Consider the following 6,976-nt stretch of genomic DNA (forward strand, 5'->3'; position numbering starts at 1 on the left):
CTCCTGCATACTAGCAGCCAAGCAAAAGAAAAGGCTTGCCATTTTCTGGTATAAATGTTTACTTGTCTCTACTGTTCTGTATACCATGTTCAGCACTCAATCGAAAACTACAAGACACATCAAAAAAGAAAGTGAAAACACTCCTCTGTCAAGAGATAAATCAATCAAGAGAACTAGACTCAGAAGTGACTTAGATGTTAGAACTATAAGACAGAGATTTTAAAATGACTATGATTGATATGTTAAAGGCTCTGGTAGAAAAGATGAAAAATATTCATGAACACATGAGAAATTTCAGCAGAGGTGAAAAAAAGGGTGTAAGAAAGGGTCAACTGTAGATGTTAAAAATACTTTTTAAACAGAAGTAACAGAAATTTTTAAAATGCCTTTAGAGAGCTCATTGAAACATTTGACACCACTGAGAAAATAACTGGATGTTAAGGGAGGTCAACGAGAATTACCCAAACTGAAACATACATACACACACAAATAGAGTAAAAACATTTTACGAGACATTTTACAAGATAGAGCAATAATTAATAGTCTGACATATGTGAAGGCTGGGCACAGTGGCTCATGCTTGTCACCCCAGCACTTTGGGAGACCAAGGCAGGAAGATTACTTGAGCCCACCAGTTTGAGACCAACCACATTATGAGACCTTGTCTCTACAGAAAAATTTTAAAAATTAGCAGGGTGTGGTTGCACACACCTGTAGTCCCAGATATTCAGGAGGTTGAGATGGGAGGATGGCCTGAGCCTGGGAGGTCAAGGCTGCAGTGAGCCAAGATCATGCCACTGCACTCCAGGCTTGGCAATGAGCAAGACCTTGTCTCAAAAAAAAAAAAAAAGTTTAACATAGGTGAAATTGAAATCCCAGAAGGCAAAGAGAAACAATGAGACAGAAAAAATAGTTGAGGAGATAATGACTGATAATTTTCCAAAACTAAAATCACATTAAATTATGGATTTAAAAAATCATAGAGATGCATAGAGGGGAACAACACACACTGGGGCCTGTCAGAGGGCAGGGGGTGCGAGGAGGGAGAGGATCAGGAGGAATAGCTAGTGGATGCTGTGCTTAATCCCTGGGCGATGGGAGAGTCTGTGCAGCAAACCACCACGTCACATGTTTACCTATGTAACAAACCTGCACATCCTGCACACGTACCCCTGAACTTAAAAGTTGGAAATTTAAAAAAATAAACTTAGTCAATATTAAATGTGACTTTTAAAAACTCATAGGACCACACTAGAACACATAGCTTATCGCCAAAATACAAAAAAACAAAAAACTCAGATGCATCCCATTCGAACTTCTAAAAAGGAGTGATAAAAAAGGAAGCCAGAAAAAAAGCAGACACATTACATACAGAAGCACAAATAGAATTATAGTAGAAGACTTCTTCTACTATACACCCCAGAATTCTAGTGCTCGAAAATAAACAAAAAATAAAGACTCTTTCCAGACAAACAAAAGCAGAGATAATTCATTATCTGCGGATCTGTAATACAAGAAATGTTAAAGAAGATTCTTCAGCCAGAAGACTATGGTACCAGAGAGAAATTTGGATTTATACAAAGAAGCGAACATCTCTAAAAATAGCTTGAAAGAAGATAAATATTTAAAACTTTTTTTTCTTGTTCTACATTGTTCTAAGAGGTAATTGACTGTAGAAAGCAAAAACCATAGCAATATATTGTGATTAAGGACTTGTACGTAGAAGATTTAAAGACTCTAAAACACTCAAGAGAATAAAATGATACAGTCGAGCAAAAGATTTGAAAAGACACTTTACCAAAGAAAATATACATACGGCAAATACGCCCATGAAAACATATTCAATATCATTAGTCATTAGAGAAATGCGAATTTAAGCCACAGTGAGATACCATTACACACATACTAGAATGGCTTAAAGCAAATAAACAAACTACAAAGCCTGTCAACACAGAACGCCTGTGAGCATGGGAACAAATGAAGCTTCTACTCATTGTTCATGGGAATACCACATGGTACAGCCACTTTGGCAAGCAGGCTGGCAATTTCTTTCTTTCTTTTTTCTTTTTTTTTTTTTTTAAGATACAGTCTCGCACTGTCACCCAGGCTGGAGTGCACTGGCATGATCTCGACTCACTGCGACCTCCACTTCAAAACTCCCGGGTTCAAACAATTCTCCTGCTTCAGCCTCCCAAGTAGCTGGGGTTACAGGCACCTGCCACCATGCCTGGCTAAGTTTTTTAATATTTTTAGTAGAGACAGGGTTTCACCGTATTAACCAGGCTGGTCTCGAACTCCTGACCTCAATGATCCACTCACCTTAGCCTCCTAAAGTTCTGGGATTACAGACGTGAGCCACCACTCTCAGACTTGGCAATTTCTTTCTTTCTTCCTTCCTTCCTTTTCCTTCTTTCTTTCTTTCTTTCTTTCTTTCTTTCTTTCTTTCTTTCTTTCTTTTTTTTCTTTCCTTTCCTTCTTTCCTTCCTTCCTTCCTTCCTTTCCTTCCTCCCTTCTCTTCTTTCTCTCTCTCTCTCTCTTTCTTTCTCTCTCTCACTCTTCCTTCCTTCCTTCCTCTCTCGCTTTCTTTCTTTCTTATTTATTTATTTACTTATTTGAGATGGAATTTCGCTGTTGTTGCCAAGGCTGGAGTGCAGTGGCACGATCTCAGCTCACTGCAACCTCCACCTCCCAGGTTCAAGTGATTCTCCTGCCTCAGCCTCCCAAGTAGGTGGGACTACAGGCGTGCACCACCATACCTAGCTAATTTTGTATTTTCAGTAGAGACAGGGTTTCACCATGTTGGTCAGGTTGGTCTTGAACCCCTGACCTCAAATGATCTGCCCGCCTTGACCTCCTGAAGTGCTGGGATTACAGGTGTGAGCCCCCGTGCCCGGCCTTGGCAATTTCTTATAACATTAAATCCATCTTTACCACATGACCTAGGTATTTACCTGAGAGAAATGAAAACTTATGTTCACATAAAACTTGAACATGAATATTTATGACTGCTTTATTCATAGTCACTGAAAGATACCAGAAATCACCCAAGGGTCCTTCAACTGGGGAAGGGATTAACATACTGTGGTGTATGCCTACCATGGAATACGACCAGACAGTAAAAAGAAATGGACCGTTCATAGGCACAGTAACAGTAAATTTAACTGAAAGAAGCCAAATGTAGAAAGACCACACATTATATGATTCCACTTATATGATATTCTGGGAAAGGACACAAAACAACTGGGCACAGTAGCTCACGCCTGTAATCCCAGCACTTCAGGAGGCCGAAGAGGGTGGATCACCTGAAGTCAGGAGTTGGAGACAAGACTGGCCAACATGGTGAAATCCCGTCTCTGCTAAAAATACAAAAATTAGCTGGGCGTGGTGGTGCACACCTGTAATCCCAGCTACTTGGGAGGCTGAGGCAGAAGAATCGCTTGAACCCAGGAGGCAGAGATTGCAGTGAGCCAAGATTGCACCACTGCACTCCAGCCTGGGTGACACAGCGAGACTTCATCTCAAAAAAAAAAAAAAAAAAAAAAAAAGATGGGGGCAGGGACAGAAAATAGATAAGGGATATCAGAGGCAGGAGATGGGTAGGAAGGTTGGCTATTTCAGGGACACATGGGAACATTTTGAGGTGCTCAAATGGTTACACGACTCTACGTCCTTGTTAGAACTCACAGAGCAATGCATTAAAATGTGTGAATTTGACTTCAGGTAGATTATATCTCCGTTAGGAAAATAGACAAACCAAGCTCTATTCTCTTTTGTTTTGGGTTTCACACAGTTGAGAAGCTGTGAGCCGTTGGTATAGTGACCCCAAGTCCTTCCAGCACAGATACTGTGGCATTCTGGACAGGAAATGACTTGAAACGGGACAGTTCAGCCTGGAGGTGTGGAGCAGCTGCCACCAATTAAACCACTGTCTTCAAGACAGTGTTTGGGAAAATCAGCTTTTATTTACTGAACACATTTTCATTCCTATCCCAGCAGGAGCACTGAGTTCACTGCAGGTTGTCATCCTTGCAAAAATTTGTAAAGTGCTTAATCCTACCAAATCATGCCTCTTGGGTCCCTAGTGGGAAGGGCACCATCTTTTTGCCGGGCTGTCTGAATGGAGCAGCCCTCTTGGTGGCCTTACAAACAGGGCAAGCCACATCCATGTCTGTCCCCAGGTGCATAGCATTGTGACACGTTTATGTACGAGGAACTTGGTTAAAATGGGCTTCAAGGCTTTGAAAGGGCAGCATGGGATAGAGGTGCTGTTGGAAGTGGAGTGGGGTACAGCCCAGGGCTTCCATCGGACAGGCCTGGGTGGCCACCCATGTCCCTCCCTTCTTGCCCTTGTCATGCAGGGAGTGCCTATTTGCAGAAAGTTTAAGCCGTATGACTCAATGAGATTCAGCCTCTTTTCAGCCACAGCCGCGGGCAGACAAATAGGCTCCCTTGCCCAACTCACAGCCCCAGAGTTCTTCCTTCATTGTGGGTGCAGATCCACCTTGGGGAGCGGTATGTGTTGTTCATCACGGTCCCTCCAGAGCCCAGACAGGGGAGGGAACCAGAAAATGTTTTTTAAGGCCACGAATGAGTGGATTTAATTCTCTGGATGTAGCTTGGACATTCAGAAGCCAAGCAGAGCCAGGCAGAGGCCTTGCTTCTGGGAGTATCAACCCCTCTTTGCGAACCCACCATGAGGCCAATGACGCTCATATGTTTAAGCCTGCGGACGTCCAGCCCCTGCTGGGGTTACATCCGCTAACCTTCCATTGGCTCAAGCAAGCCCATACCAAGGGAAACCATGATGAGGGCAGGGAAGGAAGGAAGAATTGTAAGCAAATAATGCAACCTGCCCACCACAGCTAGCCTGGAAGTGTCTCAACGCCATGCAAATGTGCCTGCTGTTGGGGTTGGACCAGGGTGCCAAATCTCCCCGGACAGAGCTAGGACAGGTGGGGGAGGGGTCCTGTCCAGTGACTTTCTTTCCTCTCAACACAATCTTTCTTTATATAAGTTATACATTAAATCCAATTATAGTCCTGCTGACTGAAGACTCTCTCTTTAAGGTGACTTTGCCTACTCCGCTCTGATGCAGGGCATCTCAAGTCCATAATTCGACTCTGCAAAGGGAGCCCCTTTCTTTCCTGCCCTGTCCTTTCAGGATGCCTTGCTGAGACCCCCAGGTAGCTGCTTCATGGGAGAGTCACTCCTCTAGGGCAGGAACCACATAGTATTCATCTTGAAATTTATTTTTATTTTATTTTCATTTTTTTAGAGACAGGGTCTTGCTCTATTGCCCAGGCTGGAGTTCAGTGGTACAATCGTAACTCACTGCAGCCTCCACCTCCTGGGCTCAAGCGATCCTCCTTCCTCAGCCTCGTGAGCCACAGGGACTACAGGCACACACCACCACGCCTGGCTAACTTTTTTAAAAAATTTATGTAGAGACAGAGTCTTGCTCTGTTGTCCAGCCTGGTCTCAAACTCCTGGCCTCAAGTAATCCTCCCCCCTCGGCCTCCCAAAGCACTAGGATTACACGTGTGAGACATGCAGCACCTATGATAGAATTTTTCTGACGCTCTCAAACACCGATGTGGGGTTGAACTTTGGCTTTTCACACAAGGCTGGTGATTTCAGCACCAATTTTCAACGTCTCTCTCCCCACGAAGCTTCAGTTCCAAGAAAAGGGTGGTTGTCTTGATCACCAGGGCGCCTACGGTGCCTAGGAGGGTGCTTGTCACAGAGAGAAGCCGATAAACCACTGATGAATGAATAACTGAATGAATGAATCCTTGCTCTGCTCTTTCCACTGTCAGCTGCCGGTGACTTTTCTTTGCCCCTCAGCCTGACAGCCTGAGAATTCTCAAGGCCATCTCTGCATTGTCCCTGCCATGACGCTGCCAAACAGACGCTTTATCGGCGGAGGACAGAACAGAACGTTCCCTTCCCCGCACCTTTTTTCCGTTCGGTTTTCCCGTTCGCCTCCCTCAGGCCCAACAATGGCTAATTCAAGGACATGAGTCATGCAGACGCTGGGTGTGAATTGATGGGGGCTGCGGGACAGATGTCACAAAAATCACATCCCCTGACAAGGTGCTGCTCTCTTTGTTCGCTTAGAGGCCAGCCAAGAATTGGTCTTCTGGCCATAAAGGGGCCAGAAGTACAGCCCCCTGCTCACGCCCTCACCAGATAATTCCTATCTGATGGGTGGGACAGAGGGGCTGTCCCACCCGATGTGCTTCTGTGACTTCTGCTCCCGGCTCGGGCTCCGCGTATGGCTCGAATGTAGCACGTCACACAAGGAGACCATTGTGTTCTGTTCGTCTTTGCAGAGAGAGCTGTTTCTGGGAGCAGGCACTGTGCCTGTTGCCTGAGAACCATTCAGAAGTGAGCACTTGAATTCCTGACTGTTCTGTTCAGCTATTACTCAGTTTTTGCCAGACATTCAATATACACACACACAAAAAGGTACCCTCCCCGTCTCCAATCAATACACACACACACAAAAGGTACCCTCCCTGTCTCCAAAACACTAACAGAAAGACAGAGATCCATCCCGCTGCGATTTTCTTTCTCCTTGTTTCTTTCTTTTCCTTTTTTTTTTTTTTTTTTTTTTTTTTTTTTTTGAGACGGAATTTTGCTCTTTCGCCCAGGCTGGAGTGTAGTGGCATGATCTCGGCTCACTGCAACCTCCGCCTTCCGGTTTCAAGCGATTCTCCTGCCTCAGCCTCCTGAGTAGCTGGGACTACAGGCGCCCGCCACCGCTCCTGGCTAATTTTTGTATTTTTAGTAGCGACGGGGTTTCACCATGTTGGCCAGGCTGGTCATGACCTCCTGACCTCGTGATCTGCCCACCTTAGCCTTCCAAAGTGCAGGGATTACAGGCGTGAGCCACCACGCCCGGCCCCTATTTATTCTTGTTTCTGAGGTTAACGGGTGGCCCCCAGGGTCTGCAGGGCCATTTTTAACAGGCTCC

Source organism: Macaca thibetana, chromosome 3 (assembly GCF_024542745.1).
Source record: "Macaca thibetana thibetana isolate TM-01 chromosome 3, ASM2454274v1, whole genome shotgun sequence".
In the NCBI taxonomy this organism is placed as follows: domain Eukaryota; kingdom Metazoa; phylum Chordata; class Mammalia; order Primates; family Cercopithecidae; genus Macaca; species Macaca thibetana.